Raw genomic sequence first — 26243 nt, 5'->3', positions numbered from 1 at the left:
CTTTTGAGTATTTGGCAGGACTAATCATGTTGATTGATGTGTGGTAAAAAGGACTGCTGGGAAAACTGCTTCCAAGCAATGTGCCGCTGATGAAAATGGTGCAATTTAAGATTTTTAAATAAAGGTGGAATAATTTCAGTATTAGGAAGTGCATGGATTTCAGTGGGAATTGGAATAAGACTTCTCTTTGGACTGATATCAGTTAATAGCTATGCTAAATTGCAAATGCCATTAGCATTTGCTGTCAAAAGAAAAATTGAGACTTAAAAATACCTAGAAAAGTTTTCTTTACAGTTTATTGTTATGTGATAAACCAATCTGGGCAAATTGTATAAGTGTTTATCAGTGGTTACCAGGTGAATTGTACATTTCCCTTACTTTGATATATGGATGTCACTCTTTTCAATTTTATTGGTTAAATTATAATATGATAAGGACAGATAATAAGGCATATTTTTCAATCACATATTTCCTATTTAAAATTATTCCTAGTTATTATTAAAAATGTTATAATAAAATGTACCTCTTAAAATACAAGAGGTTTGAAAAAGGGGGTAAAGAAAATACTGCTAAAATCATGAGGACTTCAGTGTCCTGTCAGAGAATACCATCTGAATTCCACAGGGAACATGCACCAAATCCATGAGGAGAGGAGCATATCTGGTTTGTCCATGTCAGGGTCACCAGTAGCTAGCACTGTGCCCAGAATAAAATAGATGCTCAATACATGCATTGATTAAATGAATGGATAAAATGTCACAAGACCTTGTCTTTTCCAAAGAAGGGTGTCAGGAGACAAACATCAAACAGGTTCGTGAGATTGATTTGATCTAAGTCCTACTTAACCCTAAGACTGTACTTGGTGGTACATGCAAAGGAAAAGAAACATAGGTACTTTTGCTTCTCGTGCAGAGAAATGAATTATTTCTTTTTCCCACTAAGAAAGTTTGTTCCCACTAAGAAAGTTTGTGTTTTTATAAATGCATTGACTTTATATTCTATAATTAGTTTGTATTTGTATATAAATGAATAGGTAAGGAGGTATGTGCCTTCTGTGCTAAAATATCTATCAATAGACAGACAATCCCAATAAGGAAAATTCCCTTACCTATAGTATCAGTACACCACAATACTTTATTGCTTAGAAATTTCAGACTTTTCCATGAAGCTGTTTTGTGTTCTATGAATAATCAGATACAGTTCTTGCATATGTCAAACAAACAGCACTGTGCTCACAACAGTGAAGATCAACCAAAACAAAAAACAGTATTGTAGGAAATCTGGGAAATTATAGCACAGTTTAGTGTTGCTCGAACTGGGAAAGGAAAAGGGAAAAAAGTCCCATTGGGAGGAAATTTACTACCTTAAAAGATTTTTCTAGGATTTCAGAAATTCTCTAAAAAATATATTTATTTATTTTTGTTTTGTAATTCTTAATCCTAAGAATACCCTTTAATTCTGTAGGACTGTAGTGGAAAAACAAATATCTACACATTTATGGAAACAATTAAAAAGTAAGTGAATACAAAAAGAAGGGCAAAGGGACTAATGAGCCTGATTTAAAGGAGCTTTCCCTGTTGCCCCGCGTCACCCAAACACCCGCACATGTTTTCACTGACATTTAAAGGCATGCATAAGATGTTGTCTCCATTCACACTACTGACATATGTGTTATTTAGAAACTGCTTTTTTACAAATGTATTTGAGGAGTGTGGCAGTTTTTCAGCACAGATACACTTAATCTCCATACTTATACATAATAACTGTAAACAGAGATGAATAGTAGTAAGTAGTGGTACAGAAGAAAGTGCTGGGTTATAAGGGAAATCAAAATGCTTCACTACATGATACAACCCTACATTACTATCTCAGTATTTGCCGTTAAAACCATGGAACTTATAATATAGATGACATTAACAGAAAAATGCCAATAGGTCTGGTTACTTTGGATACTATTTGAAGCTGTAGAGGAATGATGAGTTACTATGGCTTTGAAAATAAATAAATATAAGGAAATTACCAAAAAAAAAAAAAATAGTAGTATTAGAGATGAATGTCAGTAGAACATAAAACTCTATTAAGAAATACCTTTCTGTATCACTTAATATTCCCAGGATCTATACTACCAAATAGCTAATAGAAAATACATCGATAAGTCTGTATAAAAGTGATAAAGGAGATAATATTTTTTATTTCAAGTGGTTGTGTTTTCTGTGTGATTGCTGTAGGATTAGGCATTCTGTGAGAGGCATCAAGAAATGCATATATATGTAAATGTACATATTTTTAAAAATCGTGTCTATAAATATATATCAATATGTATATATACATATACATAAAGAATGAAGAATGATCAACGTCATTAATAACAATCTGTTAATTTTGAGTCCCAGATAAACTTCATAAAAGCAGAACTATATAAAGACACTAATATTGTGATAATTTCATCATTCATCAAATTTAAATATTTTTTAAAAATTATTTTGCTATAGTAAAAATTCCTGGATTTCAGATTTATTTTCCAGATTTATTTTCCTAAAAATGATATGATGATTAAATTATTGAACTTTTATATGCTATGTGATTTTCACTTGAAAATCACATTTCTTGAGAGAGATTTATAATGATAATAATAATAATAGGAGCCAGAATCTTCAAATTAATAGCAAATACTTAACAAAAAAATACGGCTAAAATGCTAAAGCTTTAGGTAAGTCAAGTTATCTCTATGCAAATATATATTTTATTTGCCATAAAATTACAAATATGACTGCCCTATGTCTTTGTAATAACATATACACAAATATCACCAAATGGTCTAATACATAGATACTTTACAATATGTAAGACTGTCAACCCTAAAACTAAAATGGCCAGTTGTTTTGCTAGCAAAATGAGTTTATTTGAGACAAGCAAACTATGGCAAACAGTCAAGTTCGAAGAGGCCAAGAGAAGGTCAGCTTTAGTAGCTTTTAGGAGGAAATTGGGAAGGGTTATTTTTAACAGAAGTTCACTGGAGAACAGCAATAATGAAGTTGTGGCGGTTTCTCATTGGCTACAAGTGGTAGATAGTGTGTTGTTGCTGGGGCACGTAGAGATCTGCCTTACTTTTTTCAAAGGCGGGAAATAAAATTCCTATGTGAAACTCTTCAGTGTAAAAATTATATTCTTCCCGCTGATTAGGCAGACTGCAAGTACTGGTACATGTGAGAGCGCCCCCTTCAGGAATTCCCCCACTTCATTTTATTTATTTATTTATTTATTTATTTATTTATTTGTAATCTTTATTTTTGAGAGAGAGACAAAGTGTGAGCAGGGAAGGAGCAGAGAGAGAGGGAGACACAGAATCCGAAGCAAGCTCCAGGCCCTGAGCTAGCCAGCGCACAGAGTCTGACGCGGGGCTCGAACTCACGGACCACGAGATCGTGACCTGAGCCGCAGTCGGACGCTCAACCGACTGAGCCACCCGGGCACGCTCGCCACTCCATTTTATTTTTTAATTTTTTTTTTTTAACGTTTATTTTTGAGACAGAGACAGAGCATGAACGGGGGAGGGGCAGAGAGAGAGGGAGACACAGAATCTGAAACAAGTTCCAGGCCATCAGCCCAGAGCCCGACACGGGGCTCGAACTCACTGACCGCGAGATCGACCTGAGTTGAAGTCTGAGGCTTAACCGACTGAGCCACCCAGGTGCCCCATCGCCACTCCATTTTAAATGAGATTTCCTTTACTCCATGCTCAAAACTCTCATACCATAAAGTTCTTATTATTAACTAAATTTCAGGCTGAACTCATCATCTAAAGGCAGTGTCTTCACCTCTCCTCTTTAAAACAAGTTACCTCTTAAATTTAAGCTTTGTTTCGAGTGTAATTGTGAGTGAATAAATTAATCATGTGCTATAACATAAAAAGAGAGAGGACAATAGGACTCAGGGGAGAGGTGAATGCAAATGAACTGAAGAATTTAATGCTCAGCTTCAGTGCAATATTATGATTTTCACTTCAGCAGATGAGAAATAGCGGGGGTGTGCAATCTGAAAATCATCAGTACAGTTAGCTCTTCCCTGTTCCCACACTAAAAATCCATCAACAATCTGAATACCAGACTATAACTCCACAATCCAAAAGCCTTTAATGTTGCAAACTCATCTGTGCTACTGCTCTATGTACAGCATACCAAATGTAACTATTTAATTATTTAGCACCTATGTAAATTTGTGTGCGTGTGTGAACTTGTATCTTGCAAACACCTGCTTCTATCATGCATAATGTAAACACAGTCCCAAATGAGAGGGGCTGTGTAAAGGATTCTTCTCCAATCTACTTCATCCTGCTATTTTGGAGTGTTGCTACTGTGTCTAAAAATTAGAGAGACTATAAAATACATGTAATCATTTTTATATTTTTTTATTGCCTAAAGCAAATAGGTCACAGAGTAATTTAGATGGCAGTTAAGTTTTATTATTTTGACAGTATCCAGAGACATAGCAGTGAAATGGAAGCTACTTTCACCAATGTGTAGCATGTCAGGAATATTTTGTGTTGGCTTAATATATAAAGGGATTTTGTAACTTGGTAGTGATAGTGGAGGACCATCTAGAACTTATAACATCTTCAATACTGGGTCTTGAGTCTTGAGGTAATTAAGTCAGAGCCAGCAGAATCAAATGTGTCATAGGTTTATTTTCCCTACTACTGCAAAACATTAATTTGGTGGATGGTAAATTATTATTTTTTTTACATTCTTGAGTAGTCTATGGAATATGCACCCCACAGCCTAGACCTCTGTGTCCAATTCCCACAGAAGACAGTGGGGAAAATAATCTCCACAACACATAGCTTCTTCATATTTATAATCCCTAAGGAAAAGAGACTTTGGACTTAAGGCATGTAAATAAATTCATTTTTATAGTGCGATAAAAGTCAATCACAAGGACTTTGATGATTTGGACAACAAAGACTTCATTACTTGCCTGTAGCAAAGCAACTTAGAGTGCTATTGTTCCTGGAAGTGTATCTCTCAAGTTCCTGGTTGGAAGTTCTTGTTCGATCTCATCTTAAATTAAAAGATTTTGTGGAATTTCTTTTCTTGATTTATGATGTTATGAAATGTAGAGAGGGTGGTCTGTGGCACCAAATAGGCCTTGTTCAAAAGCTCATTTCCAGTAAGCATTAGGTGAGTGAACTTGAAAGAGTTATTCAAACCCTAAAGGTTTCAGTTACTTTGTGGTTTGCAATAACAGTTGTTTTCAAATTTAGATAAGGAGTATAAATTGCACATCAAGCACAGTGCACATATCAGATACTGTAGGAATATCATGGCACTCTTTGATAAGACTCTTAGTAAGACTTCCATTTTTAAAATAAAATATATTGCAAGCCATTAAATTATAAACAATTATGTCTGCAAAATTATGTTTCCCAGTCTGCCCTTAAAACCAGTGATCCTTGTTTTGTTTTTTTTTTTTAATTTTTTTAACGTTTATTTATTTTTGAGACAGAGAGAGACAGAGCATGAACAGGGTAGGGGCAGAGAGAGAGGGAGACACAGAATCGGAAGCAGGCTCCAGGCTCTGAGCCATCAGCCCAGAGCCCAACGCGGGGCTCGAACTCACGGACCGTGAGATTGTGACCTGAGTGGAAGTCGGACGCTTAACCGACTGAGCCACCCAGGCGCCCCCAGTGATCCTTGTTTATAATAACACTTACTAACATTAATGTTGTAGTGATGTGTTCTAACGGTAATACTTCTTAACAAATAGTAATGAACAACTGACAACAAAAACCTAGTCCAAATATTTTATAGAAAAAAATTAACATTTATTGTTCACTGCTGGTAATATATACTTTATATATGTTATGTTAAAAGCAGATATTGTTTTCAATATTTTTCAGATAGTCACTGAGGCTTAAGAAGCTTAAACAGCTTGCCCAAGTTTATAAAGCCTGGAATTTAGGCTCAGGTTTTTTGCGTCTAACTTCCATCTACCATGCAACACAGAATTTCTGTAGTTGTGCAGGGGGAGGATCATGAACTAGAATGCCCCACAGATCCCTTTACCATCTTGTTCTTGTGATTCTGATCATAAGAGATTTCTAAATACAGTGGGAAAAAATTCCAAAATGTATGGTTATTAACTATGTCATGAAAAGCATTTTCAATTCTATCCAAAGTATGATTCATGGACTATTTTCACAAATAGAAAAAAAAATTGCAAATTGAAGATAGCCATAAATTAAGATTAGTCTTAGTTTCACAAAGAGTAGAAAGACAGCATATTGTATGTGGGCTGAGAGGTGAGAAAAGTATAGAAGAGGAAAAAAAAATTAAGGTGCTCCACCTAGATCAGGTATAAAGTTTGAAGTTGCAAACTTATTTCATATGTAAGAAAGGAGACACATTCACAGCTCTCCCTTACATATTAGATATTAAGTTACAAGCATCACATTATTGTCACAGCCTTCAAATTCGTTAGCGATAACTCTCCCATATTAATCTCCATATTTTCTTCTTTCCCCAGGGCTAATTAATCTTCCTCTTCAAGCTCTGGTTTTCATCTTATCCCACAAAACCTCTCAATTTATTTCTATTCTCTTATCCCTGTTCAATATTTTTTTAAAAATAAAAGTATATTCTATTTCTTCTTTTTTTCCACCTTTGGGTAAAGGCCTATATCTGGCCTTCAAGGCCTTGTAAATGGCCTCTTCTTTTTTCTTCAGTACACTTTTGACAGTACTTACCCTACACTTCCACCCTGCTTTTTACCCATGTGTTCTCAGAATAAGCCACATTCTCCATGCTTTTGAACATGCTCTTCTCAGTGAACAAAATCTCTCTTCCGTACCTACCTCATTTAGATATCTAACAACTCACTTTTAGGTCTCAGGTCTTATGCAATTCGCTCTGGAAGAACTTACCTGTTTTATCTAGGTTGGATCCATAGTCCTTGTGTATTTCCACATTTATAACATCTATGACACCTAAGTTATTTGTTCATTATCAGTCTTTGCCATGAAGGGCAATATCTTTTTTATTCACCAGGGAGTTCCTAGGATCTAGCATAATGCCTGGCATAGAATAGATATCCAGTTCAATTTAATTTAATTTTTCTGTCATGAAAATTCTACATACATTGATGCGGGTACTAAAGTTAAGTTTTAAACAATGTAACATTTTCAATGTAATATGTGAACAGAAAGAATAATATATGGTCCATGCTGTCAATTTAGTTTATAACCTGGTTCACTTATTTCTATTTCTACATAGTTGAAACAAATTATATTTTGATAGAAGTCAAGTGGTGGTAATTAAGTGTACAGTCTCTCACTTACTTTTGCGTACAGACCCCAAAATGTGAAACCCAGTGAGCTTTGAATTATCTTTTTTTGTTGTTGAAGGGAAATTCAGATGCAGATAGTTTGCACAGAGAGAAAAGTTATAAGGTCGGTCACATACAAATTTTAAGATAAATATTTGTTATGACAAATGGCAAGATAATGAGTCTCTGCTAAAAGCAAAACAAGATGATCCCTCTTTATTAAAGGCTCTCCATTGAACTGGTACATATAATTAAGACAGGAGAAGTTTTTATTAAATCCTCTCTGAATTTGCTTGATTATATTCTGCTTTTAAGCAATCTGCAATCTATTCAGAATCTTTTTAGAGATCCTGAATTTGATTGTTTTAATTATAGCTCTGAGCTTCACATAAAAGCTCAGTTTCCTTTTCTGTAATGGTAGGGAATCTAATAGGACACAGACACATACACATGATAAATTTCATGAGTGGTTATGCCTGTCAAGCAAAAATTGATCTTCCCTTCCATTTTTTCTTAAAATACATCCATCAGAATATCAGATTCAAAATCAGAAATTCTGGCCCTGCTTGTTCTTAACCATGAAATTTTAAGTAATTTCATCAAAAACTTTGGTCTCCTTTCCAGTCCATAAAAAGCATATGTGATATTTCCAGATCACTTTCTTGGTGAATTTGAGGATAAAGTTAAACAAGTGACTGTCAAAAAGTTTGAATAATATGAATAGTGTCATATAAATTTAAAACAATAATTTAACTTAGTCGTCTCTTTTTTCTACACTAGCCTACTAACAACAGTGTTGTAGACCTTTGTAAATAAGAGATTCTGTAAGGACCTGTGCCTAGTTATTTACATATAGACATCATTTTTCTAGACAGAATTTTTACAGTGAATTTAATTCTCTACTCAAGGACTCATTTTAATTTACTGTTGTAAGTTTAAATCCAATATCCACACAAAATACAGAATCACTCTTTTATGTACCAATCTACACCTATAGCTCTCAAACTATACCATGGAGCAACTCACCTTCAGAGCTTGCTAACACTACTGGGTCCCACCTCCAGAATTTCTAATGAAGTTGATTTTTTTTTTTCATGCAAGTTCCTAGGTGACATGTATTCAGCTACTCCAGTGGTAGCATGTTGAAAACCAGTGTTTTCAGATTTTAACATTCTTAGCAACTGCCTGGCTTTATTCCCTCAAACAGTTATTTCATTGCCCTGAGGTATTCCTCTACATTGTTATTCTTAAAAAAGAAACAGGAGTTGAGATTAACTGCTTTAGAAGGAGCGTTTCTCAATCCCCTTGCCAAGACCATACTCGATTAAATCTGAATTGAAAGGCAGGAAGCCTGGGATTGCATATTTGTTTTGTCATCTAAACAAATATTCAACACAATGTTATCATTCAATTAGAAAAATCTATTTGAATAACTAATAAACACTGTTTTCTGGGTCATCCCAACCTAGCAATGAGCTGTTACAAACAGATGTCTATGGATTGGGGTACAGTGATCAGAGGTGGAGGTTGCCCTCCTTCCCGCCCTTAATTCAAGCATGAGATTCATGAAAAATTCACCTATTGTGAGTGTTCTGATGCAGATACAGTAGCTAGTGCACCAAGACTGTAGCACTGTTGACCAATCAAGCACAAGAAATAACTTCCCCAGCTTCCATTTCTTTATGATAGAAGTAAAACTCAAGAATTTGTTACCATCCAAAAAAGGTGATTACAAGGGTTTTGGGGCAAAAGAACCCTTAATACTCACTTTTTTCCAGTTTGAGATTTTGGAATGTCTATACCTTTCTTATACATGCTTACCCTCATAATAAAGCTTTGATTATGTGCCTTCATTAGGGAATGATAATTATTGTGACATGGACTTTAACAGACCATTAGCATATGAGTTAGTTGATATTTCATAAATGGTTCTCAATGAAAAATTACATATTATGGGGGCATCTGAGTGGCTCAGTTGGTTGAGTGTCCGACATTGGCTCAGGTCGTGATCTCATGGTTTGTGAGTTCAAGCCCCACATCAGTCTTGCTGCTGCAGTGCAGAGCCTGCTTAGGATCCTCTGTCTCCCTCTGCCCCTCCCCAGACTGCTCTCTCTCTCGAAAAAAAAAAAAAAGGAACATTTAAAAAAAGTGTATATTATGTATTTAAAATGTTTAAAAAAATTTTTTTTAACGTTTATTTATTTTTGAGACAGAGAGAGACAGAGCATGAACAGGGGAGGGCAGAGAGAGAGGGAGACACAGAATCTGAAACAGGCTCCAGGCTCTGAGCTGTCAGCACAAAGCCCGACACGGGGTTTGAACTCACGGACCGTGAGATCATGACCTGAGCCGAAGTCGGACGCTTAACTGATCAAGCCACCCAGGCGCCCCTAAAATGTTTTTTAAATAACATAATTTCAGGGTACATAACAACAGTGAAAATTATGGTGAAAGAAAAATTATACTTTTTAAGCTAATTTTAACCCTCTTATAAGCCCTTTGTAAAATTTAATAATAACTGTATTGCTATTCTTGAGATGAATATCATGTATTCCTTAATCATTCATCAAATTCCTCTATTATAAATAATATATGGTAAGAAATTACATAAATTTCCAGTATAGGAGATATTTTACACATAATAAAATCCTGTCTTCAATTCATTAGATAAATGGAAATGAGCACTTTTATGACATGGTTTTAGGTTATAAATTTCTCAAATCTGTTAATTTGAGAAAATTTAAAGATACAAAAAAGCATACAGTAGAAAAAGAAAAAGAAGGCATGTTAATATAATATAAAGATGACTATTGTATTCATTTTTTAAATTTTATTTTATGTTACTAAATATTTAGTGCCCCTTTATTTCACTTTAAAAGTTTAACATACTGGGGTGCCTGTGTGGCTCAGTCAGTTAAGCGCCTGACTCTTGATTTCAGCTCCAGTCGTGATCTCATCGTTCGTGGGTTTGAGCCCCGCATCAGGCTTTGTGCTGATGGTGCGGAGCCTGCTTAGGATTCTGTCCCCCTCTCTGCCCCCTCTCCTGCTCTCTCTCTCTCTTAAAATAAATAAACTTTAAAAAATTAAAATAAGTAAAAGTTTAACATAAAAATTCTTACAAATCTTCATAAATATCATTTTAACAGTAATTAGAAGATGTGTTTATTATGTTTAATATTCCATGTGGTAAAATCCATATTTTTAACTTTGTTTTCACAACACGAGTCAATTCTTTTGTATCTTTTACAATGAAGTTCAAAAAGCCACTGTACCTGATTTTTGAAAGATTTTTTACAAAGTTAGAGCATTCTGCTTCTAATACTTTTATTATATATTTTAAACTAAATTTAATACACAAAAATACGCATTTTGTAATTGGTGATTTTCACATCTGTATAACTACATGCTCGTCAAGTAATAGAACATTGCTAACTCCATAGATACACCTTTACATCAAGTTCCAGGCATTAGCATAACCTCCAATGCCATAGATTACTTTCACTTTTCAGCTTTATCTCAATGGAATCATATAACATGTTATCTTTTGTATATAGCATATCTAGCTCCAGATATCTTTGTGTGAGGTTTGTACCTCTTTCTACATAAAGCAGTGCTTGGTTCATTTCCATTGCTATTTGCTACACATATGAATATCTATACCAACACTTTTGACTCTTTCCTGCCAATAACCAATGGCATAATAAGTACCTGTATAATATGTGACTAAATTGTCAACTAGAAACTGAATGAAGTTTTAAGTAACCAAAATGGACAGTGAATGATAAACTATGTTATTAAGTATTCGTTATGCTCATGTAGTCTCCATAAACTATTAAAAATTCTCAAATAAAGCACCTAAAAACCTAAAAATTATATTATTAATATAATTTTGTTAATATACAATACTCTAAAAGTATAAATGGAAACAAATACCAGTGTTTCCTTTAATGTCATGACCACCCCTGAGCTTTCAAACCTCAATAGCAATGGTGAGAAATGGTTGTTCAATGATCTCTTTAATATTTGGGTATTTATATATCTAGTTAGGGAAAAAAAAGTCATTTATTGTTAAGAATTGTCTTAAATAGTTAAGGATTCTAAATGTAATGAAATAGGAATTTACAAAGTTAACCAAATAGGTAGCTGATGATTAACAGAGTTAATAGGCAAGTTATTAATAATTTATAAAGTATCAAATTATTTTATTTGCTTTAAATATAATAAATCCAAAATTAAATGACAGTTATGCAAATATAGACAGATCAATCAATAGCTGCATGCTTGGTAGCTGTGGTTATGAAGGTTCCTATAATAATGTTTGTCTAGCCAGCTTCCATTCTACCCCTTCTTTCTCTTGTGAAGCAAACCTCTGATCATACATGCATGCATCTCAAGGGAAGCATGAAAACTCAAATATTATAATGAACAACATTGTATTCATTATAGAATGTGTAAAATTTCAATAAGTATTCTTGAAGGATAAAATCAGTACTTCTAATCATGTTATCTAGAGAATTCATATCATTCTCTGAGATGCTAACAACTGAACTGGTTCTAAATGGTGTAGAATTTTCTTGAGGTCAGCCTACAAAGAGTGTGAGAAGGTCAGGAGCATCATGTTCAGTGTTGGAGATCCAGTTCACCATGTATTAAATGAGAATTTCTAAGATAAAGCAAGCTGGAAAAGAAATAGAAATAGAAATAATAGAAATAGAAATAGAAAGAGCACCAGCATCATTTTAGATACACTTCTACAATAGATAATTCTTTTCAACTAAATAGGTGCAAAACCAAAAATAATATTTTAATTAAAATTATAAAATTGTATTTATACCTAGTATATTTAAAAGGTCAGTCTGGCTCCAAATAGGGAACTTAAAAGTTATATATGAATATTATCTAACAGAAATATAGACATATATATATAAGTGAATTTGAAAGTTCCCATGCAGTTAAAATTTATGCCTGTATATATGTTGTGTTTTTACAAAATTGTGTTTCAGTGAGCAACTGAGAGAATTATACAAACGTCATTTGACAATAGTGTACCAAAATTTTATAAGGAGCCCCAGGACTTATTTCACATTAATTGAAGAAGTACCCAGTGAGGCCCATTGTTAGATGCAAGGAGGTCTTGACCCATCTCACTATGAATGACTTCTTCATCATCATTTTCAACTTTTTCACATATATTCGCTTCCTACCATGATTATGACAAAAAATAAGGAACAAGTGTATCCTAGTTGGAATTAGAAAAGACAGATAAATTAGGAAATGCTCTTTCACTTCATATTTCAGTTGCTTTCTTTGGACAAAGTTTATGCCTTGTAACTCTAGGTTTAAAGAATTCAGCCACTCGAGACAAAAATAATTAAAGAACAAAATTTGTGTTCCTTGACTAATTGATTTATATTAGGAGGGCTTATTGTTTACCCTTGCTATACATGATGAACATTGCTATTCTCAATTTCAACCTTTCCTTTCACAAAGAAGCAAATCTTGACTAGTGTCTCTGAGTTACATTGGGAGAGAAATATGGTCTATAATAATATGCTCTCTAGGTTTAGCCTGGTTCAGTGGAGTTTATTAAAATGTCAATTCTAATTTTTTCTCCCTCTCTCCCTTTCTTCTCTCACTCTTTGTACCTCTATATCTCATGATAGTGACTGATTCATTTGACTAAAACAGAGTCAACCAATGTGGACATAAACTGAGTATATGTGGACATAAATGGAGCAATAAATAAATGCTATATTCTCCATTGTATACATAAAAATATAACCCTAGAGTAAATCAATGTCTCCATTATTACATCAAATCATAGCAATAACATAACTCTGAAAAAAATGATTTATCATTTCATTTCCAGAAATGCCTATTCAATGATTTTTTGTATGTGCAATTTAAAGGCCTAATTTTATTTATTTATTTATTTTGAGAGCAAGAATGTGCATGCAAGTAGCAGAGGGGCAAATAGAGAGGGAGAGAGAGAATCCCAAGCAGGCTCTACACTCACAGTGGAGCCTGACATGGGGCTCCATCCCACAAACTGAAATCATGACCTGAGCGGAAAACAAATGGATATCAGTTAGACGTCTAACCAACTGAGCCACCCAAGCACCCCAAGACTTAATTTTCTTAAATATTTATGAGACTTAGCCTTAGTTTTGCTTTGTTTAAATTCTAGCCAAAAACGTCTGTTATTGTATCAGTTTTTTACAACACCAACCTTTATCACGGTATCAAAATCCCATTAGCATTCTTTAAAAAAATTTTTTTTCATGTTTATTTATTTATTTTTGAGAAAGAGAGAGAGAGAGAGAGAGAATCCTAAGCAGGCTCTGTGTTGTCAGTGTAGAGCTGGATGCCGAGCTCAATCTCACTAATGGAACTGTGAGATCATGACCTGAGCTGAAATCAAGAGTCAGGTGCTTCACCAGCTGAGCCACCCAGACACCCCAGAATCCCATTAGCATTATTTTTTTGTTCTTTCTTTCTTTCTTCTTCTTTTTTTTTTTTTTTTTAGAGAGAGAGAGTGGGAGAGAGGCAGAGAGAGAGAAGGAAACACAAAATCTGAAGCAGGCTCCAGGCTCTGAGCTGTCAGCACAGAGCCCGATGTGGGATTCAAATTCACAGACCACGAGATCAGAACCTGACCTGAAGTCAGAAGCTTAACCGACTGAGCCACCCAGATGCTCCCATTAGTGTTCTTTAATCTGGAATGGCTTTTTCATAAAACACATTAAAGTAATACTGTAGTTTTTCTAATGGTAGTGTACACAGAAAAATTTTCTTGGTATGTAAAGAATGTATTTTAATGGATATTTAAAGATACCATGGTAGAACATATCATTAATGTCCTAAGAACAATAATGGATAGGTAAATTGTTAAAATACAGACATAAAACTTGATGTTGATAACTATAAATACTTCATGCAGATTATGAGGAAGATGTATTGCGATGTTTTTAAATTCTAAAAACACTGAGCACTGTATTTTACCATATTCAAATATTAAGACAGGATATACTGAGATACCTAGAATATGTGTATGTAACCACTCTGTGCTTCCAACAGGAGTATATTTGTAATTTAATATACATCAATTAATATATACATTATTAAGGTGTAATTCCTTTTGAGAAAGATGCCATTTTCCCTTCAAATTTGATAAATGCATTCTACACAACACTACTATCATTCTCATTAATGATTTATTATACAATATTGTCTTTCACCAGAAATTATGGTAACTACATGACCTACAACACTACCTGAACTGAAATAAATGGCTTTTAATGTTACCCTGCTGTTTAAATATGCTCCACCCATGGTGTTTCATGCTGCTGTGTACCACTATGCTAGAGGAACTTGTTGTGCATTCCAACTTTGTAGGTAATAGATGGCTTAAATATATTATTTGCCTTTAATTTAAATATGGTCAACTGAGTGATTATAAAATAGCTCTGTAAATCATCATTTAAATACCAAATTTTATAGAATATGTTTTATAAATATTTGCCCTATTTATTTATTTAATGTTTTTATTTTTATTTTTGAAGGAGAGAGAGACAGAGCATGAGAGGGGAGGGGCAGAGAGAGAGGGAGACACAGAATCCAAAACGGGCTCCAGTCTCTGAGCAGTCAGCACAAAGCCCAAGACAGGACTCGAACTCACAGACTTTGAGATCATGACCTGAGCTGAAGCCAGATGCTTAATTGACTGAGCCACCCAGGCACCCCTATATTTGCCCCATTTAGAGGGAGGGGAGGACTTTTAGTAATTTTTATTTTTCCACACATGTGCACACATGTGTGTGTCATAATCAGTAGTATAATATGGTGGAGTTTATTCAAACTGACATATGTTCTAATCTCATTAAATGTTAACTTCCTGCCACCCCTTGACATTAAATGTTAACTTATAAATTTACGTGACTTTGGGAATACTGTTTTATAGCTCAGGTTGGACTTTTTTTTATAATAAATTGTAGGTATGATAGGATTTTTTATAATGAATTGTAGGTATGATAAAAGGATTGATTATTTGACATTGTAAATAAGCAAAACTTGGTTCCTAATAGGTGCTTATTAAATGGTACCTAAAACCATTTCCATATTGTCAAGGTAAAAATAGTCTTATTCTTTCTGGCACTCTCCTTTGATGTTTCTCCCTTTAATTCTTTCACTCTTCATTTTATAAAATACTGGATACTGAATCACATTTCTACTTTGTTGTTAAAAAGATAGGTTAGCAAATAAAATTAAATAACTGTAAACCAAAATGTAAAACATTTATTTTCATGTGCAATTAAACTTGTATACAGTGCAGGTATAGAAAATAAGATGCTTTGTTTGAATTTTTCTACCGAGAAACACAGAACACGGGGATTTATTTGAGTGCTATACATTTTTTTTTGCCAGAGTCTCTACATTGCTGTCTTCTTGTGCTTTCAGTGGCATTTGAAATGTGTGTGTGTGTGTATAGAGGGTGGTGGATTAAGTTCTGAGGAAGCCATACACGCAATTGTCTCTCAATAAACATTATATTTAACCACATCACATTAAGCTGCTATAATATTAGCATATAAACTTAATGGTTTTATTTGTAAAAATCAGTTTTAATGTACCATTTCATTAAAATAAAGCGTTTTAGATATCTCCGAAAGAGAGAGAGAGAGAGAGAGAGAGAAGCTATATTCTTTCAGTCATGGAATTATCTACTTCAGAATTAATAATATTAAGTCATTGAAGTATATTTCCATACTAGAAAATAAAATTAGAATAATAGAAATTCTAATGTTTGACTCTGGTCCCTGTTGCTTTTCTAGTTTTTAATCTGTTAGCTATTTTATGTGTTTGTCTTGTAAAAGTAAACTCTTCAGTACTTTTAGGCTAAGCGTTTTGGGACTACTGGGTTTCAACCTCATACTCACAATAAAAAAGGAATATATGTGAAAACTCTAGGACTTCATGCTTTGCCTACTGTCTGAAATATTTTACTTTAAGTGTATTTAAAGTGTCTAAAAATAATTATCTTCAGAATATGTACTCTTATTAAACTTAGACTACCTAGCTTTTGGTCAAATTGACATTTCTTTCATGTAGATTTTTAGCTTCCAACATCTTCAGAGTGTGTCTAAGGCCATTTTTGGAAGAAAAAGTAGTTCAGATACCATAATATTCAGTCTTATAAAGTGTCCAATTCATGTGGTTTTACTAAAGTGGTACAACCACAACCACTATTTAATTCTAAAAAATTTTCATCACCCTAAAATGAAACCTCTTCTCATTGGCACCTACCCTTCAATGTCTTTCCCCCAATTCCTGGCAACCACTAATCCACTTTCTGTCTTTATTGATTTGCCTATTCTGGGCATTACATATAAATAGGATCATAATATATGGCCTTTTATCTGGCTTCCTTCACTTAGCCCAATGTTTCCAAGGCTCATCCTAAATTCATTTTATGTAGTAAGAGTCTTAATTTTGCAACACACTTCTTACCGTTTCAAGAAATATTCAAGCCATTTCAACTTGTGAAAAGTTTGATTTATTGCAATTCTGCAATTTTTTTCCAAAGGTGAAAAGACAAATGTAAGCCATGTCCCTTCTAAACGAAGTGAGTTGGAGTTCTCATCCTTCACTTTATCTCTTTCCTTAATTCGCTAGCTGTTTTGTGAGATCTGTGAAATAAAGGTGATATCTGGCCCTTGTCTGTCACAGGTGCCTGCCAGCAGCCATTATGGGCTGCATAAAAACTACATAAGATCCTTTTATCATGTACTGTAAGGTTGGCAGTGCAGGTAAAACCTTTTTCTGTCAGCTAATTCATTGTTCTCACCTTAGAACACAATTTTAAAAGGCCCAAGAGAAATGGAAAATGATCTTAATGTAGATCTAACACTTTTAAGCAGAAGAAAAATGATGAACTGCTTTTACCTCCTTCAGAAATTTAATAGATAAATCAATCTCTAAATTTTATATAAATGGTGGACTGCATCAAAGATAAATCAAAGAGCCAGATAAGAGCAAAGTAGGTGCTTGAAAATCTCTGCGAAGTTATGAGTAGCCATATTTTAGCATGCACAGCCAATTTTCAGGGCTCTAATTAATGTTGAATGTTCTAAATCATGCAAGCCAATACTAATGACAGACAAGAGTGGATATCCGGAAAAGTACACATGCTGAAATATAATTGTACAGTTGTATTACTAACCTAGTTCATATTAATTTTTTTTAATTGGATACAGTGGCTGAGAAGATAAAATTATGAAAACCTTGAAATGAAAAATTCTCAAAGTCTCAATTTAGAGTTAATAGTGTAGGAATTGTGCTGTTCACTTCAGTTTTTTATTAGGATTAAATAGGAAGCCAACAGAGAAAGATCTTACTTTGACAATTGATTAATTTGAATGTGGGGGCACTGATTCTGAATTTTCATTTTTTTTAATGTTTTATTTATTTTTGAGACAGGGAGAGACAGAGCATGAACAGGGGAGGGTCAGAGAGAGGGAGACACAGAATCTGAAACAGGCTCCAGGCTCTGAGCTATCAGCACAGAGCCCGACGCGGGGCTGGAACACACAGACCGAGAGATCATGACCTGAGCCAAAGTCGGACGCTTAACCGACTGAGCCACCCAGGCGCCCCTCACTGATTCTGAATTTAATCCTAGTCACATAAAAGTGGTATTACATTTGCTGAATAAATAGCTGAGATTCAAAAATAGAAGGAAAAGCTGGGCATAGTCACCAGAAACCCCCCCATGTCAGAGAAATCTTGGAATTATAGGTGAAAACTGACTTAAATTCATGTAAATATTCTACGCTGTCTGACATTTCCACATTAGAACCCTGGGCCTTCTGTGTCCTAGCTGGGTAACTTTTAATTAACTAATGATGTTTGCAGGGTCTCACATTTCTCCTCAAAAAAAGATTGTTAGTAACAGCATCTATTGGAAAATAGTGAAAACTGAAAGATGGTTTAAGGGCCAGGTACTTTGCTGGGCACATCATAGACTCTTGGCATTATAATAAGGCTTCTATTCACTCTCTCTTCAAATTGGATCCTCATGTTAATTTTTCCCACCTGAATTTTTAATCAAATTTACTTAGTTTAATTCAATTTTTACTTTCTTACATATTCCAGCTGATGTAGCTAAGCCTAGTAACGTGGAAAAAAGATGAGGTAAAACCAGAGAACCACAAACACATTGGATTCTTATTCCATCAATAGTACCTTTAGGGTATGTTTCAAAAGTTCACATCTTCAAGGGTTTTCAGGGTACTGAAGAATAACATCAATTTTTAGGTAGACTAACAAAGTTGACTTTACAAAGTATACTGGTTTGAATCTGGATTCACCATTTTCTGTGACTCCCTTCCAATTATTAGCATTAATAATTTTCAAGGTTAGTATAAGCAAAGAAATTCACATTTTACTCATTGCTTTCAGGTTCAGTATCCTTATGTCATAAAGCCTGTAAGACACATAGAAAAAGAGATCAATAACCTTTCCAAAGTCATAAAATTAATGAATAAATAGAGCCATAAAAATATAGTCTTAAGCATTTCATTTCCTAAAATGACTTATGTTAAGAATTGGTAAATAGTTCAATGAATCCATAAAACTTACCATCCATGAGTTTGTAATTTAGTTTTAATTCAGCAGCCCTTTCATTTTATTTTCTTTAATTCTTATTTTGCAAAGTTTTGGCCATTTGATATCTCCCTGGCATCTGTGTCGGAGACCATACTGAGGCAGAGAAACTTAAGCTAAGTAAAGGCTGTTTCGTTACATTTTTAGTATAGGGAGATTGAAGAGTTTAAGTACAATTAAAGCTGGGAATTTTCTCTAAATTGTTTTTATTCTCGTACCATTCGACCCGTTTGCATCTAATATATAGATAATAATTTCCTAATTTTGAGATATTTACAGGCATCCACAGCAAATGTCATACATACCCTCATACTTTCTGTTAGGAAGTAATGGCTTGAAAAACTAACCACTGAATAAACACTAGGGTGAGAAAGTTTCTTAACATACTAAACTGAATCATGTCACCTAATATTCCTAAGAATTAGTAACTTTTAACATGGGGATATATCATAATCATATTTGAGACTGAACAGTGAAGATGGTATTTTCTGCAAGGCTACAATTAAATCTCTTTTCTTTAAATTAAAGTCACTCATATATGAATATATATAAATATACATATGAATATACATGTGAATATATATGAATATACATATGGATATATATGAATATACATATGAATATTGAGTATTTTTGTATACTTTGCATAAGTATCTAGTAGTGCAATTGCTGGGTCATAGGGTAATTCTATTTTTAATTTTTGAGAAACCTCCTACTGTTTTCCAGAGTGTCTGCATCGGTTTGCATTTCCACCAACAGCGCAAGATAATTCCCCTTTCTCTGCATACTCACCAACACTTGTTTCCTGTGTTGTTAATTTTAGCCATTCTGACAGGTGTCATGTGATATCTCATTGTGGTTTTGATTTGTATTTCCTTGATCATGAGTGATGTTGGGCATCTTTCCATGTGTCTGTTAGTCACCTGAATGTCTTCTTTGGAAAAATGTCTGTTCATATCTTCTGCCCATTTCTTCACTGGATTATTTGGTTTCGGGGTGTTGAGTTTGATAAGTGCTTTATAGATTTTGAATACAAATCCTTTATCAGATATGTCATTTGAAAATATCTTCTCCCATTCCCTAGGTTGTGTTTTAGTTTTGTTGATTGTTTCCTTTGCTGTGCAGAAGCTTTTTATCTTGATGAAGTCCCAATGGTTCATTTTTGCTTTTGCTTCCCTTGCCTCTGATGGGCACTTGTGATGAGTACTGGGTGTTATATGTAAGTGATGAATCATTAAATTCTACATCTGAAACCAATTTTGCCATATATGTTAACTAGAATTTAAAACTTGAAATAAAAAAAAATTAAAATTACATTGTGCTTAGATCTCTAATATGTTGAAATTTATACAGGTTTTGATTTTTTTTCTTTCAGGTTTTGATTTTATAAAGTAAACTCCTAAAACCAAATACTTTAGCATTTGTTGGTAGATTTTTAGAAAACTACATTTTTGTAGAAGTCTTAGATTGATTTTGATTTTTGTAAATTAGTTCTTTAGAGTTGTCATATCCTTTCCAACACTGACACTAGAAATCTCAAAGTCACCTTTTAACCCTCACATTAAAGAATGCGCTAAATTTGGGGTGCCTGGGTGGCTCAGTCGGTTAAGTGTCCGTCTTCATCTCAGGTCATGATCTTGCCATTCATGGGTTCGAGCCCCACATCAGGCTCTGTGCTGACAGCTGAGAGCCTTCAGCCTGTTTCTGATTCTGTGTCTCCCTCTCTCTCTGCCCCCTACCCTGCTCACACTCTGTCTCTCTCTGTCTCAAAAATAAGTAAACATTAAAAATAATGATTTTTTAAAAGAATGCACGAAATTGTTTCATCGTACTTCCTTGTTCCCACCCACCTCCATTGCTCATTTAAGATTTCATAATCCCTTACCTAGTAGTGGTCTAATTGTTCACTCAAAATCCAATCTCTTAGTTTGTTTATATTTCCTTATATGGTGTTTATTGTCCTAATACACAGTTTAGATTAAGCCATTCCTTTCACAACTGTTTAGTGAGTATTAAAAAACAAACTCCTTAATTTATATACAAGGCCTTCTGGACTATGTCGCTATACCTTTCAATGCTTCTGATTGTTATACTCAAATCTGTCTTTTTAAGTATTTATGATGTGCCAAATTATCTGTAATCTTAACAGCACTGCTCTAAATAAGTCTAGTTGAAGATGAGTATTATGAGGGTCCGAAAAGATGTCCCAGACCAGACAGCTAATTATATGGCTGGATTAGGCTGCTTACTTAGTTTACCTTCTTCCAAATATCTAAAACTCATCCCTTCTTTTCCCTCCTCTCTAGTCAAAACCTGTTATTTTATGAAGTTGAACCCAAATCTCTTTACTGAGATTCTAGTTCCTTACCCAGATGAATAATTCTATCTTTTATAATCAACTGGAATTATTTATATCTGTAGTATAAAGATAATTTAGCCTCCTTTCTATTAAATTAAGTATTAGCTTCTATATTTTATTTAAGACACCTTAAATACAAAAACTGTATCTTCGTCTTCTTTATCCTTCTATGTTTGTTTCCATTCATGATCAGAAACATATTTTTATCCTTACATAATCTGAATGGCAGGCATATTCAGTCTGTTGGTTGTAATTCAATTTATTTGTTGTTGTTGTTTTGCTATTTGATAAAATAGAAATTTAACTATAGCTTTCAAATACATTACTTACTGTATTTTGGATTCTTTGTAATAAAACAGATTGCCAAAGTTTGAGGCAATATTAGGACAATATCTGCTGATTCTCAGAATCCTACTGAATACTAATACTGATTACATTTTAAATCTTGGCCAAAAACATTATAAATTAGGATGATGAAGAATTGAAAGAATAAAAAATCTCTTTAGTTATTAATTTTTTCCTAAAGCTCTTAGCTAAGTTTTGGAAGAAAAAACATGTATCTTCACAAACATTTAAATGTATATGTCATTGTTTCTATATTAAAATATTTATGCTTATATATTTATAAAAATGCCTCTTCATAATATTTTTTATGAATGGTATAAATTGATTGAAATGGCAATGAAGTCAAATTTATTTATGCCATCAATAAAGAAAGTTTTTTTCAAATGCACACACACATGTGTTTATGGTAAACATATTTAAGGCATTGCTCCGGTTTCTATAAACCCCTTCCAAAAAGAACAGAAAAATCCAATATTATAAGTCTCTATCATTTTCAACCTTATGTTGGTTTATAGGAAGATACAGGACTAGGTTAAGTATTTTTCACATAATGTTTGAATTTAATATATTGGACTAATTTTTACAAAATAGAAATAAAACATAAATAAATAGTACTTTGCTAACTGAGAATCCAAGTCACTTATATTTTATGATTCATCAAAATTCTAAAGACTAGGAAAATCAACTAAAAGATTTAATTTACGGGGCACCTGGGTGGCTCAGTCGGTTGAGCGTCCGACTTCGGCTCAGGTCAGGATCTCACGGTCTGTGGGTTCGAGCCCCGCGTCGGGCTCTGTGCTGAGGCCCAGAGCCTGTGCTCAGAGCCTGGAGCCTGCTTGGGATTCTGTGTCTCCCTCTCTCTCTGACCCTCCCCCGTTCATGCTCTGTCTCTCTCTGTCTCAAAAATAAATAAACATTAAAAAAAATTAAAAAAAAAAAAGATTTAATTTACCTTTTCCTGAAGATATCTGGACTTGATTTTTCAGTAGCAATAAAAATATGTAATTGTAGAAATCACTAGATAGAATTTTCATAGAATTAAAATAATAAATAGTAATACTCGGTATGTAATTCAATAAGCTAAGTAGTTTACCTGTGAAAGTGTTTTATTTAATATCTTATTTTTTAACTCACATAGAATTATAATTCTGTAAAATTCCATTAATTTCAATGTTAATTTTTAATTTTTTTAACATTTATTTATTTTTGAGAGACAAGAGAGAGACAGAGCACAAGTGGGGGAGGAACAGTGAGAGAGGGAGACACAGAATCCCAAGCAGGCTCCACGTTCTGAGCTGTCAACACAGTGCCCAATGCAGGGCTGGAACTCACGAACCATGAGATCATGACCTGAGCTGAAGTTGGACACTTAACCAACTGAGCCACCCAGGCACCCCAATGTTAATATTTTAGAATTAATTATAATTTGTTGTGGGTTGCAATGATATAGCCTATCCTAATTATAAAAATCTGTTATAAGGAAATAAGTGATTTTTAAATGTACCATATATGATGATGAATATATTCATTGATTTTAAAAGGCTTTTAAATTTACCTCATATGCTGGGACAATTTTTATGAGACCAACTTTAATGGCCTTATAAAAGATGTCATTTATAGGGTATTTATGACATGCCAAATTATCTCTAATTTTTTAAACAACACTGTGCTAAATAGGTATAATCGAAGAAGAGTATTATGAGGTTTTGAAAAGTTGTTCCAGACCAGACAGTTAATTACATGGCTGAACTAGGATGCTTACCTAGGCTGGCTGGTTCCAAAGCTGGATGAGTATCAGAAGCTTAAAGAATCCTTTATAGTCTAAGTGAGCAGCTGTCTCATATTCAGAAAGACTCGAAGAACTAGGATTTCCTGGACTTGTTACCGATTAAAATGTCAATGACTCAATACAGTTGATTTTTAAAATATCTTCCAAATGACTTTGATGATCAGCAAGATACGAAAATCCAGGTAAATATGGTAGGCAAGTATAGTACAAATAGCACTGCATCAGAAGGGAAACCTATGTTTCATTTCTATCCTGCTATTTAAAACTTCTAGGAAGATCATATAATGTTTTAATGAATTGCCATGTGGTGTCTACTTTTTTCTCTTCATATGCTTCCTGGTATGAATCGGGAAGCTGCAAGTAGAATGCTAAGAAATCACTGAACCCAACATCAGCTCTAAACCGCTACAAAGCGTATGTGACAGCTGCCTCTTTAACGAGTGCCTCAAAAACAAATAAGCCTTGTTGGTGTTCTACATTATGGATTACATCTCATGGTTGTGTCTATGTCATCATTTTCCAGCAATAATCCTAATTAATCCTCAATAATCCTTGGTTAAGTAGGCTACAGAACCACGGCACTTTTTTTCCTCTAAAGGTCAGACGTATTTTAGTGACATTTTTCCCTTAGGGTTCAAGCATCAGCCCCTTCAGGCTGAGTCAGAAGGTGACCTAAATGACTCATGCTCTTCAGTACTTAACTATTCTTTCTGACTCTGAGGATTTTTCCTGGCTTATACTAAATACTGTAACTACCTTTCCATGAGAGTGAATTCTTTCCCAGAGGCTGACTTGATATCTTCTCTAACTAGAGCCCCAAAACAACTTCTCAACTAGTCTTGAAAGAATTTCTAAGAATGGCACGATATTATGGTGATTACAATATAGAGTAAACTATAGAATACATGTATATTTATATACATATATACAGCTCATAACTAACTCTATACTGTACTATATATATTATATATCTAGTGCATATATATATTGTATACATACACACAAGTATTTGGTAAATATTTGAATATTTAATTTCTGGCTGTTTCATTTATCCCCCATTTATTTTGTACCAAAAATGTGTATAAATGGTTACAAATTATCAAAGGTTTATGGATAAAGATTTTAAGTCACAGAAGTTAGATAATATGCCCAAGATAAAAGAGCTAATATATGACAGGTGAGATTAGGAGTCCAGGTATTTTGGGTCAGCTAGGTGGCTCAGTCAGTGAAGTGTCGGCCTCTTGATCTTGGCTCAGGTCATGACCTCACAGTTCGGTTGGTGAGATGGAGCCACCTCTGGGTCTGCACTGACAGAGCCTGCTTGGGACTCTCTCTGCCCCCACTCTCTGCCCCTCCCCTGCTTGCGTGCACTCTGTCTCTCAAAATAAATAGACCGAAAAAATCTAAGCATTTTGGTTTAGAGCTAATACTCTTTTTTTTTTAATTTTTTTTTTAACGTTTTATTTATTTTTGAGACAGAGAGAGACAGAGCATGAACGGGGGAGGGTCAGAGAGAGGGAGACACAGAATCTGAAACAGGCTCCAGGCTCCAAGCTGTCAGCACAAGGCCTGACGCGGGGCTCGAACTCACGAACCACGAGATCCTGACCTGAGCCCAAGTCGGCCGCTCAACTGACTGAGCCACCCAGGTGCCCCAGAGCTAATACTCTTTATAGGGGCAATATTCATATTATCTGTCACTGCCTTTCTTCTTTCTCCATATTAAATTGATATAGCAACATCTACAAATTTCATTTTAAGGTGAATGAATAAGTCTAAATCTACAAAAGGAGAGTCATTATTCAGATTGTTTAAATGTATTAGCCCATAAATATATTAGCCCAAGGATATCTTTTCTTTCTTTGGATGGTTTCTTAGAAAAGTTCACATTAACAAAATGCTTACACTTTCTACTCAATTAATCGTGTATATATAATATATCCACTTTGTGTTTGGTGCTGTATTTGATGGATTGTTTGTTAAAATAGAAAAATCGAACAGAAAAATAAATTGTTTTTGGTGATCTGAGAGAACGTTTTATGTAACTGATGGGCACAATTTCCATAGGTTAAAATTAGATGTCAATAAAGTAGTAAATTATGATATGTTGTGCACTAGTACTAAATAAAATTAATTTTCAGCCAGAGGGATCAATGAGGAGATGGGACTTGAACTCAATATTTAAGGATGGTCCTTAAAATCAGTAAAATACATGGAATTTTCTAGGAATATTTCAAAAATCCTATAAATATAAAAACATTTACATGTAGAATGATGTATGTGGAAATAGATAAAATGGAATAGACCTGTTGCTAATTTCCAGAAACTGTTCTGTAATATTGAATGATTCTCATCTCATGCGTATGTTTATTCATTCAGAAATATTGTTGACTGATAGCATTTGTGCAGGGTCCTGAGCAGGGCATGTTTTCTGCTGCTGCTGAAAGATTTTACTTCCTTTTCTAATGGTAATATAAAACTCTTTTAAGATAGAAATTATATATTAGCTATCCAACCATAATAGAGTCTGCAAATGGACAAAGTAGCCTAGATTAAAGGGAGAATCTCAAGTGTAAAGTGAATTCTACCAATGTCAACATAATTTCAAAGAAATGGCTTAGGAGAAAAATAAAATAGTATATATATCTATATCTAGATATAGATATAAGTGTAGTATTTTTCATTCTCTGTATGTAAGATTTAAAATATTTTTAATGACAAGAGTACTTACATTTAGTTCTCATGAAAATTTTTCTCCTAGTAGATTCT

General features: G+C 34.0%; 2 long non-coding RNA genes across 4 annotated transcripts in view; one reads left to right on the top strand and one right to left on the bottom strand.

Annotated features, from left to right (window-relative positions):
- LOC122199341 overlaps positions 1-26243 on the bottom strand; it is a 166160-nt gene that overhangs the window by 13530 nt on the left and 126387 nt on the right. The window contains exon 4 of one of the 2 annotated variants that reach the window (XR_006193474.1): positions 18562-18802. The exons of the other annotated variant lie outside the window; for it this stretch is intronic. This is a non-coding gene — a long non-coding RNA (uncharacterized LOC122199341). The remainder of the gene's footprint in view (positions 1-18561; positions 18803-26243) is intronic. 2 annotated transcript variants of the gene reach the window in all.
- The window catches only part of LOC122199345, a 63618-nt gene that overhangs the window by 977 nt on the left and 36398 nt on the right, over positions 1-26243 (top strand). The window lies entirely within an intron of this gene.

The sequence above is a fragment of the Panthera leo genome, chromosome A1 (assembly GCF_018350215.1).
Source record: "Panthera leo isolate Ple1 chromosome A1, P.leo_Ple1_pat1.1, whole genome shotgun sequence".
Lineage (NCBI taxonomy): Eukaryota > Metazoa > Chordata > Mammalia > Carnivora > Felidae > Panthera > Panthera leo.
This window is presented reverse-complemented; position numbering and strand designations above follow the sequence as displayed.